The 12602-nt window shown below is 30.0% G+C and overlaps 1 protein-coding gene across 1 annotated transcript in view; it reads right to left on the bottom strand.

Moving 5' to 3' along the window:
* The window catches only part of LOC145969917 (dipeptidase 1), a 109776-nt gene that overhangs the window by 42394 nt on the left and 54780 nt on the right, over nt 1–12602 (bottom strand). The window lies entirely within an intron of this gene.

Here is a 12602-nt window from a genome sequence, read left to right as displayed (position 1 = left end):
TTGACCTTGAAGAGTCATTTGAAGGTCACGTGAAGGTCACTTCAATTTTTTTAAATGGAACATCCTATATATTTTTGTACATTCTTGTAGCTCATCTCGAGAGCTTTCCAAAACACTATAATTAAGTACCTTTCCGTTAAGTACTTTTTGAGTTATGATGCTTGAAATAATTTCTTAATTTTACATAAACCGTAAAATATCTTGTAAAATATTCATTTTTCGATTACCTTACCTTAATAGTTTTATGTACAAAATAATGAGAGGAATCAATTGGTGTAAAGAAAACACATAGTTGTTTCGAAGAAAAAATATGTAATTTGCAATTAACAATTCCATATTTTTTCTTAAAAACAACTATGTGTTTTCTTTACACCAATTGATTCCTCTCATTATTTTGTACATAACAGTATTAAGGTAAGATAATCGAAAAATGAATATTTTACAAGATATTTTACGGTTTATGTAAAATTAAGAAATTATTTCAAGCATCATAACTCAAAAAGTACTTAACGGAAAGGTACTTAATTATAGTGTTTTGGAAAGCTCTCGAAATAAGCTACAAGAATGTACAAAAATATATAGGGTATTCCATTTAAAAAAATTGAAGTGACCTTCACGTGACCTTCAAATGACTCTTCAAGGTCAAACCAATGATACCATCTTATGGCCCCCTCGAAACCATATAACTTTTGTCTAAAACATTTTTCTCTATCTTGCTTATTTTTCGAGTTATTTGGCTGCCTAAGTTAAAATGGGTCACCCTGTATATAACGTAAAAGATTTTTTATTTTAATTATAGCATATGTAATAATGCATAGTACCTATATTTAGCAATGCATAGCATATTTAACAACGAGCAATTTATTGAATAGAATATAAGAAATTGCAATTTAATACTTTGTGAATTGATTGTTAGGATAATTAAGCGAGAGGATATACAAATGGGCACTTAGTTATACACTGGAAAGTATTGTTTTGATTAATTGCGCGATTCAGGTTTAAAAACCCATAAATTTTTCGCAACTGAGGGAGTTTGCAATAATTTACGACCGTTGGCCACCTTCCATGTGTCGATGAAATTTTGATGATCCGCAATTTCAATCTGCGGAATTCGTTGTTACTCAGACGATCGCGTGTCGAGAACGAAAGTTAATTAATTTAATAAAATCGATTCTGCGGTATTAATTATATTACTAATTAATCAGGATATAACTGCTTTTGTCAGAAATTTCTTCATGATTTTTTTAAGTAATGGATTAAAATTATTAATATGTAAAACTATTGATCAATTTTACTTAAGTACTTCGCTAGTGAGTGAAATTATATTACAGTTTTTTATGTAGATACGATAATCATATTGATAATTATTAGAACTAACTCAACATATTAAAAACTGTATACTTTATTTCTATTTTAAGAATAAAATAAAAATATTAGTAATAGTAAAAATGCAATTCTATGGGTAAATAAAGCTACTTAAATAAATTAAATAAATAAAGCTTTTTAAATAAATTGTTGCAATATTTTTTGCATTTAAAAATAATATTCTTAGTTGAAATTATTTTTGATATTTTTTACAATACTGCACGCAATTTTTAGTTTATATCATTTATTTATAATAAAAGCATTCTATAATATTAATGTTTTTATGTAAAATTTTATAGTTCCATAATGTTAAATTATCGAGATCTTTAATGTGTCGAAATGTCTTTAAATTATCTTATCATTGTTTCATTACAAAAATTTTTTTGAAAAATCGTGCTCTAAACCAGGGTACTATGATGATTTTTCTGTGCTTAGAACTACCAATCTTTCCACAAAAGATTTAGATATCCTCGCGTGCGATCGATCCACAAGATTAGAAGCTGGCATATATAGGGATGTTCAAGAAAGGGACACAAACCGATCGCGGCAGCCGCGGACATAACGCGAGGAATAAAGAAAAGAGAAAGAAGGGACATCGCGCCGGACATTTAATGGACTTTTCGCCTCGCGGCGTTTTGTCGTTCGACGACTGCTGATTCAGCTTGGAAATTACGTCAGCTTTCTCGAGAGGATGAAGCACACACGGAAGTGCCACGCCTTTCTTTTCCTCTTTGTTCATCAGTTCACCTACAACGGCGACGACGACCAGATTTTCTTTTGCATTAAGCATTTGAAATGGCAAGCCGCCAATGTTATTGAGAGAAAAATTAAAAGTATAATTCGTCTAAAGATTCAATAAAGTACTCATAACAAATGGTTGAATATATTCATTTTAATTTTGTTTGTCAATATCATCGGCATTTAATAAAAAAGATCATTGCTTTATAGTTTCTCTCTCTCTCTCTCTCTCTCTCTCTATATATATATATATATATATATATATATATATATGAAATTTCCATTAAAACTTTATAATGGCATTGACTATTAATGACACATAATTAAAAATAATTTAACATATAAATAATGAATATATCGTTATTTAGAATAGGATTAACGCAACTCTTAAGATAAAGATAAAGTGCTGAGAGTGATAGGCATAGATACTCGGAAGTTAATGAAACTTTTATGATCTATTTTGCTTGCAGTTGCCTGAAGCAAAACCGCGAAGGTTTCTTTTAGCTAGCACGATGACTGGGACCTTCAATTTTCCATGTCGCGGAAATCGCATTTGCGTCGCCGGCACTTTCGATATCCCTCCTTTAACGCGGCGCCCATTAATTGCTTAAAAGCCTCGGGTTATAGTGCCCCGTTAAGAACTAAAATATGATTATCGAATGGTAATTAACGACCTAGGGTGTATGTTATTATGAATTATTCATGTATTGTGTGACTAGCAAGTAAGTTTAAATTTGATTAAAGTCTTATTAGAGATGGGTGGACATGCAATGAAAAAAATCATTGATTAGATAAAGACTTTCTTCAATAAATATTTAGATAAAAATTTTTAGTCCAGAGTATTATAAGAAGCAAATTATGTCGATTATACTTTCCTAACAATATAATTGGTAATATAATATTTATTATATATTTCTAAATTTAATTTTTTTAATTCTTTCAAATATTCTTTTTAATTTTTTAAATGCATATATCTCAAGGTAGAATAGTTATAAATAATAGAGATAGGGATTAGATTATAAGTAAAATCAAATTCAATATTTATACAAAACAAATATCCTGCAATTGATTGCAATTTATCGACAAGGAGAGAAAATATCCGCGGGAGCTGCACGCCTGGAGGGCTTTAAATATTCGCAATGCCAGGGTTAACTACATATGCACGTCCGTGTATCCTCTATTCATTATTCCGTTACCTCTCCCAAACAATACATAAGCTCGACATTGTCACGCTGATTACTCTGAAGCTGGTAATAACACCATATACAATACCGAATTCACAGACCTGGTCGAATCAATGCCTGGGCACTCTTGTGAGGCATACTACCACCGGGTGGCTGTCCTCGAAACTGATAAATATTCATAGCTCACTGTGGTTGGCACGATTTCCTCGTCGTAAAACGACCGGATGACGTGGGTGAATCCGTGCGACAGTTCCATCGTTCCACGTCGCGATAATCACATCCAAGTAATGCCATGTCCGTTTAAATCGTTGAACATGTTGTAATTGAACGTTCCACACGCATTTTTCAGCACATTTAATGACACATTAAATAGCGTTTAAACTTTCGTAATATTATGAATATTTTGAATGCTCCATATCTTAGAAAAATATTATTAATGAAAGATAGTTGACATTTAAATTAGCCTTGCGGAAATAACTAAAGAATTGATAGAAATTCATGCTTTATGATTACCAATTCTTAATCCTCAAAATTATAGAGAATAGTTTTACGATTTTAAAAATATTTTTCTATTTCTTTTTTGTTTTCTTTTAATTCACACAGAAAGCAGATGTTAAGAAAGATGATGTCTTTCTCTTATAAAAATATTTCTCTTACTGGAATATAAAATAAGATAAAGCGAATGTTTTTTTCTACTCCGCATTGTAAACATTATATTACATATGTATTACATTGTGTATCATATAAAAATGTAAATCCGGTACTTTTCAAATATTTAAATTTTGCTACCATTAAAATACGAATCCAATTCATGCTTGATTTCTTTCCAAATAAAAATCATAATCTCGTTTCCATTAAGTAATGATCTATTGCATAATAGAAGCTTAATGACCATACGTGAGGATGTGAACGCATAAAAGCGGAAGACGGCTTCTACGAACTCACATGCACGTTACATTTTAATCTGATATTAGGACGCATACTGTACATTATAATCTAGGATTAACTGGCCAAGGCTAAATACGGCTTGTGTATACTGACTTCGTGATTTGGCAGGCTCTCTGCGCCATCCGCAAGCCACTATGTTCGATATTAATGGGCTTCCTCTCTAGCAGAGTTAATATTCAAGAGCGGATTAGAGTGGCAAAATTAAAAATGCTGCTTCGAATGTGTTGGAGTCATAAAATTGAGACACATTACGTAAGAAGTATATGCACATTAATACATCATATATTTTTTATATAAATTTCTATAATTTCTATAAATTTCTATAAAATATAACCATATCTTATATATATGATAAAAACGTAAAACTGTTTTATTCATTTTGATAGTAGATATTTTATAATATATTCTTATGCTTAATTTTTTAATTTTATATATAATTATTAAAAAATTTAAAATAAAAAATAGCCAATAATAAGCAAAAACATTTGGCAGTGCGAATGCATGTAATTAAATAAATTATTAAAATAATTATTATTAAAATGATACAACAATAATACCCCAGACATTTCGAACGCATGTTTCGCGTTCCTCTTTATTAGCAATGTTTACGGTTTGACGTTCATGCTTTAATGACTCTTATTACTTGTATTGATTATCTGATTTGACCTATTAAATATTATATTAATGCTTTTCCACTAAAGAGGAACACGAAGTGTGCGTACAAAATGTCTGAAATATTATTATGTTACTTCAGTTTGTTTAATTATATACATCCTCAATTACTCAATCGTTTATTATCGGCTATTTTTTATTTTTCAATAATTTATTTATATTTGCGCTAGAAAGTATTAGAATTTTTTCCATTATTTTAATTTTATATATCTTTTTATATATTATATCTTTTGTTTAAAAGAAACATTTTTGAAGATATTTAAAAATATAACTATATGATATGAAAAATTATATTTTTATGTAATAAAAAAATTAAATTATGGAATGATACTTCGTACATGTTTATATTTGCTGCTGCATTTATCTAATTTCTTGGATAACAATACAAAAAATATATTTTTAATGCTTAAAAATAATTTAAATTTAATTTAAATTATTTCAATAAAATAATTTAATAATTAAATTTCAATAAAAAGGTAAATTAATGTTAACATTAATGTTAATGTTAATGTTAATGAATTAATAAATAAATAAATATACTTTAGATGTTACCAATAAATAAAAATAAATTCTAGATAGTGCGTTTAATGAGCAAAAATTTACTTCAACGAATTGAGGCGACCATATGTGACATAACAAATTGCCATAATGAGGCTAAATATGGACAAACATTTATCATCCCTCTAACGGGTGTTACTGGCATTGTAGATCTCTCCTGATAATAATAGTTCGCTCGATCGTGGCGGTAATAGCTTTCTGCAACCGTAAATATTGCTCATGACATATGTGATGATTGAGCAAAATAGGTTTGTCCACATAAATACATATATATATATATATATATATATATATATATATATATATACATACATACATACATACATATATATATATATATATATGTGTATGTATATATGTATTTATATTTCTCATGTTATAACATTTGTCACAACAATTTAAATATATTAACATAATTTTTTCTAATTTTATCCATTTGAATCGCATTAAAACTAAACACGTATAAACATCATTAAAAATAAACACAAAACTTCTTCTTATATAAATATTTTATAATTAAAGATTATTAAATAAAAATATTTTTAAAATTTGCGGTATAATGTACCGCATGATTGATCTATTAGTAACCATTCTGTGAAATAAAATAATGCTTTTCCGATTATAATCTCAATTTGTATAATAAAAATCTAAATATATTGAATAAATTTGATATATTTCACAAATATGACTCAAACAAAAATAATTCGAAAATTTAGTCTCTTTTTTCAGACCGTTCGTCTCGAGCCATTATAGATCGGCAGCGCATTGCTTCCGGCGAAAAGAGGTGTAAAAAAAGTCGAAATGAATACGGCCCATCGAATAGAATAATGATGAATGCACATATCCCAATGGAGATGCGCAATCGCTGCTGCATTTATCTCTTATATGCTGACATTCATGCTTTTGACGTCAATGCAGCCGATGTTTCTATCACATTGGGCTTACCCAAAGTATCTTTTAAAAATTTTTCTTTTCATTTTTTACATCATTGTTATTACATTATTTAAACAACATTTACAATATTAGCTGTCTATTTATTGCTAATAAAGGTTAAAAAAAATAGATTTTACTTATAATTTTATTTTTAAAATATTACACATCGGAAAATGCGATATGTTATAGAAAAATTTGCAATATAAAATATACTTTTGTATAATATTTATTATAATAATAAATTTATTATATAATTTAAAGATTATTACAGATATATTATATATATATTTTAGTTTTATTTGTTTTATACTGCGCTAATACGATACTTTTAAGCATTCTAAAAAAAGTTCTATTTTTACTTTATTCTTAAATCACAATTTATTAAGAAGATTCAGAAATTAATGCTTTTTAGCATTTGCCGTTGCAGAGACATTTAGGCGAGACAATGATGTCTAATGGAAAGAAAAGAATCACCAGCAAAAATACGACAGTAATACAAGGTGGCAATCCTCGTTTTAGCGGATTCAGTCAAGCCGGTAAAAGGATTAGTTTACGGTGTCTTAAGCCGGAAGAAGCAATACAAAATACTAAAGCAGACCAAGATATACTGGCCATTTCTGGTGCAATTGCGGGTTACAAACTGTATTCCCATAAATATCCGCTTACGCGACGATATTGAAGTCGTTGAACACGTTCGCCAGCGATCATGTGCGGCAAATTGTGAAACAGCTTTTAACGAAATTTGCGCTTGGCAGTTAGTCACAGAATCTATTGAAAAAAATCCTATTATTTTTACTGAAACTACTTTGGCTTTAAATTAAGAACAGAAGACCGAGAATATTCTTTGGCGTATGCAACGCGAATGTCTCTCAATAGATATGACGTTTCATACACATAAAATGCATAAATATGTATACAGACCAATGCATTTGACTTCACTACCTGCAGAATATTTCTTTCTTAGAGACGAAATGGAATGTTGTGCATACTTTATATAGTTTTCAGAGTCATATAAGGCAAACGAAGTTTGCAGAGATTCTTCAACTTTCTTACTATCGAATATTCTGTCATTTCTTCGTGAGTTAAATTTTGAATTATCTTTCCATACGTTAAATTAGAAACTTTGTAATATTCTCTAATGAACAAATATTCTCGCTTCTTGTTAAGTTGTATTATCTTTAAGACTTTCTGAAGTTTGTTTAAACAAGTTTTAATTATGCAAATTTGATTAATGTAACATTTTCTGATAAGTGAAATTTGCACGCAAATGGAAAATTACTTGTATTAAACTTTGTTCAATGTCAATATTGAAATCTGTAATTCCCATATTTACTTATATTATATTATAATTAATTTCCATATTTAGTCTTGTTTAGATAAGTGATATAAATTTATATTTAATTATACATTAAATGTTTATTTTATATCGATCATATTTAAATTATATAATTAATAATTAATAATTTAAATTCTTGTGCATTTAAAAATAACATTTTCAGTGCAATGAATTTTTACAATCAAAGCAAAAGTAAAAACTTCACACTTAAAAAATATATATTACAATATATTTTGTTCTTAATAATTTAAAATGAAAACAATATTAGAGAAAAATTTAAAAAAAGATGTAATATTAAGATTTTAGCCAGTAAAATGTAGATCCAAATTTTTTTCTTTTTAATTGCGTTATTCTGTGCTTAATCTACTTATATTTAATACAATATTACTTTTGTTATCATTTCTAACATGACTTTGCGCGTTAACCGGAAGAATCGCTACGCTTGCAAACTTGCCCGACACCACACTCGTCATCTAGCGTCGCAAACAACCCGCGGCCGTTGCTTTACGCATTCGAAATGCGCCACGTCGCTCTCGGGAAAGAACGAGAAAAACACGACGAAGGTATCCTGCTCGTACCTTGAAGTTTGTACGGATGCGTGTTCCCGCGTTGCTAACGTGAAGGGCCTCATTGTTTCTTTTTAATGCTCACGGCGAAACAGGTCGTCCATCCTTTTTTGTGTGCAGTACTAAAAGAGCTTCGTCAAAGCTCAAAGAAATCACAGGATCGAAGTCGCGGGAGGAGGTTGTGATTTAGAAATAAAAGCGATGAAAGAGACGATCGAACTATAGAATATATATATGTATATATATATATATATATATATATATATATATATATATATAAACTGTCCTATATATATTCGCGTTCTTTCTCATCCATCCTTTTATCCGCCTGCGGTTTGTTCGCAGCACTATTTTGGCTTTGTTTTATCAAGCTACATTTCTTTGTTTCTTTATCTGAAATTTTCCAGTGCGAAAATATTTTGAAACGGATAGTTAGAAAAATGGATGATCAAAAATAGAAATTTTTTATTTAAAAAAATATCCAAAAAAGCATCTAGAATCAAATTTGTTAAATATGTCTGTTGTGAGTGTATAATGTGTATTTAATTATCTTGTAAAAAGGTAATAAATTAAACTAGTTGTTACGCTATAAAACAAAATTAATTTTTTTATCGCTTTTTATTGATAAAGATAGCTAATGCAGTAAATAAACAATTTATAGTCTCAATTTTTCGAAATTCTCGATGATATATTTATAATTTGAGTTAAAAGAAGATTTCGAGATTCGATAAATATTATCATAATCATTATTATATTATCGCAATTTCTAATAATAATAATAACAGAATTTTTAACAATCTTCTCATAGTTATATTTTTTCTTCATTTTCACTTGTATCTTTCACTTGTATTTTATTTTTCAGGATTCACAACAACTCTTGACGCGGTACTGCATCGGGCATGTTTTCCTCATTACATCTGACTATCCATCATGCGTTTCAAACGTGCAACAGCATCGCACTCTTTGTACGATAGGTCATTCCGGCAGCCGAGAACATAAACTAAAAACGCAGTGATCCAACATTTCATAATGAAGAAGTATCAATCCCATATTTCGTATTGGAAAAAATATCAAAGTCTTCATAAATCATGCTTACAATGCGCAAAATGCAAATGCGATAAACATCGAAACGTGTGTCATAGCTCGATATTCGATATAAATTTTATGAGAGCCGATAAGATTGTACGAAATATATTGATGATATATTGATATTTGAGCGATTTGCGCTTATTCATGACTTCACTATTAGAAGATATATATAAATTACAGTTTTTGAGTATAATATATGATTATATTATTTATCACATATCATATGTATATATATATATATATACATATATATATATATATATATATATATATATATATATATATATACACATATATATCATTTGTGTATTACTTTTAACAGTTATACATAAATGTTGTAACAAAAATAAAAAATAGCAGTAACATAGTAATTATAAATTATTATTTTAATCATAATCATATAATAGGATATAGTTAAGATGTTAAAAAATATACTTAAAGAAAGAAAACTTTTTCAATCATGGACTACATATAATCATAACATATATCATAATACACGACGAGGTAGTTATCTTGTACATGAGAAAACAATGCTATCGTTTGCTCTCTGCAACAATAAACTTATTTCCTTTTAAAGTAGCATACATTCAGAATATCTGATATGGCGCATCGCGAAAAGGGAAATAACTGCAGCAAAGAGGATCGCGGATAAAAGATGTTACGAACCTATTTTTCTTCTTATGGAACAAAACACGAAATTCATGATACTTTTTGAACAGCGTTTATGATTCGCATCGAGTCGAATGGGTGATAATATTTTCCAGAGTTGTTTCGTGTTTTACGATCGTCAGCGTACGACGACAACGAAGAATGCCAAGAAATACGCTGCAGAATAATCGATAGACAAGAAACACGTCCCCGCGCGCGTAAATACGTTTAGTTTACATACGGTGTCTATGGTGAAAGGATAGAATGATAAGAATAAGCTCGTGAATGCTGTTTTATCGAAGCCTATACGTGCGATTCTGTTTTTACGAGCAACCAAGTTATCATTGTAAGAGAGCCGGTTCTCTTAACGGAACGCAAAAAGCGTCGACGAACTGAATACCAATTGTGCGCGCGCATGAGAAAGAAGATGGACTTGATCTCATCTTTCTTACACAGTACTTCGGAACTGTAAAATTTATTCTAATAACGTAGTACGATGCGCTTTGCGCGGATGCTGGACGAGCGCGTAAAAATGGAGGTGTAACTCTCTCCCGTAGAGCGAGTTGCTGTAGAGAGTACGATGACGGAGAAATTCAGGAGATAAGGTTTATATTAAAGCGGACGATGTATGCGCTTTTCTCCTTCCCCTCTTTCTCATTCTTTCTTTCTAGCTAGCGGATCCGCTCCTTCTTTTGCATTCTCGCGGAAATGTCTCGAGACAAGGCGCTCTTGACACTTTTATCCCGTACATCTCCCTTACGAGGACGTTTCACGAAGGAATATCTTGCCCATGAGGAACTTGTCCTTCCGCCGCCAGAGATACGAACATGCTCCTGAATTATGTGACGCTTTCAATTTCATTTATATTGCCGTAAAATATTCGTTTCCGAGACGGCGATATACCATTTCTATGCTATATGTGCAATATCCCCAATTCACGCGAGTTGAAATTCTTTATAACCCATATATGTATTCTATCATCTTTAAAGAGGATACGATTTAATAAAAAATTTTACAACAAAAAGATTTAATTTGATCATAACATATTATCGCATGTATAATATTTCTTGGAAATACACGCTAAAGAAAATCAGGTAAAAAATAACATTTTAATCAATAAAATAATATTTAAGTCAATAATTTTATTATATGTATTTATGTGTGTTAATTTTATATTTTTGTAAAAAATATTATTTTTTGTTAAAGATACTATTAATGTAAATTTTCAAGAAATTGAATGTTTAAAGAACTTTATAATATAATAAAAAGTCTTTCTTAATATAATAAAAAGAAAGGAAAAAAAAACAAGAATATAAAAACAAAAAATTTCTACATTATTAAATAAAAATTTAAATTATATATTTTTAAAAGAATAAAACATTTGAAAAGAATTTTTTGAAATTTTTGAAACATTTGATTTAAAGTTCGCGAATTATATGAACGAGTTTTCGCAAGAACAAAGTTATAGATGCGCGACTTTTATACTGAAAATTAGAGCAGACTTTGTAAAAACTTCCGCGTTGTTTCTCTTGAATCCGATAAAAGTGACGTTGACACGGACGACTTTAGAGTCAACTACCGTGCGGAAGCTTCGCGATCGCGAGAACCGTCTAGTGAGTTCACTGAAAAGATTCCTACCCCATTTGGCCCGTGAATATTACAGCAGCCATTAACTCAACGCTGTCTGTGCCACGGGTTTGTTAATTTTTTAGAGGCTTCCGACGACCCCTTGCGCATCTATTACGAGACTCGTGTATGCCCGAACGAGCACCAGTCAGCGTTTCGCATTCGTGTTCCATTGTATAACGGATTCTGCATTGCGAAAAGAGTTGCGCGGCACTCTTTCTTCCCTGCGTGTTTATAAAAAAATGTATCTTTGTACAACGAGATTGTCGCGTCGCCTCGTAAAATATGCACAGTTATTTATGAAACACAATACTTCTTAGTCCTTGTAATACATTACGTACATAAAAATGTTTCTATCATAAAATTCTTTTCAACGCAATATTTTAAGCAAATATTTCATAACCATAAGGTGTCATGCGTATTTTTAAAAGATAATTTAAGAGAGTGAATTTATTTTATTACAGAATAATAATGGGATACGGTATATTATCTTTCACATATTTATATCATTTAACTATCATAAATTTTGCGTTAAAAATTACTATAAATTATTATAAATTTATGTTTACGATATCTTTATATTTCTACATTTTTTCAATTATTAAATTTTTAGCTATAAACGGAAGCTTTGTATCTTTAATTATTGTTTACGAGAAAAATAATCTGCTGGAGAAATAATTTATATCGTTCCGCCCTCGTTCTCTCTCTTTCTATGATTCTATAACAAGGCACGGCAAATATGGCGATTACGAAAGATACGACTGGTGGCGTATGCGGCAGAAATCACGAGCAGAGTCGAGAAAATAAATTGCGCACGGTAACGGGCAACGAACGAACGAAATGGCTATCCGGAGGTTTCCCATGGGAACTGCGTCCTATGCCAACGGAAATCCTGGAAGCGAGAAACAGCGTGCGCGAGCAACAAGATATTAAAGTACA

The sequence above is a fragment of the Camponotus vicinus genome, unplaced genomic scaffold (assembly GCF_025532165.1).
Source record: "Camponotus vicinus isolate PSW18456_S1 unplaced genomic scaffold, iyCamVici1.0 SCAF_4, whole genome shotgun sequence".
Classification (NCBI taxonomy): Eukaryota; Metazoa; Arthropoda; class Insecta; order Hymenoptera; family Formicidae; genus Camponotus; species Camponotus vicinus.
The sequence above is the reverse complement of the archived record's forward strand: the minus strand, read 5'-3'. Positions and strand labels throughout refer to the sequence as shown.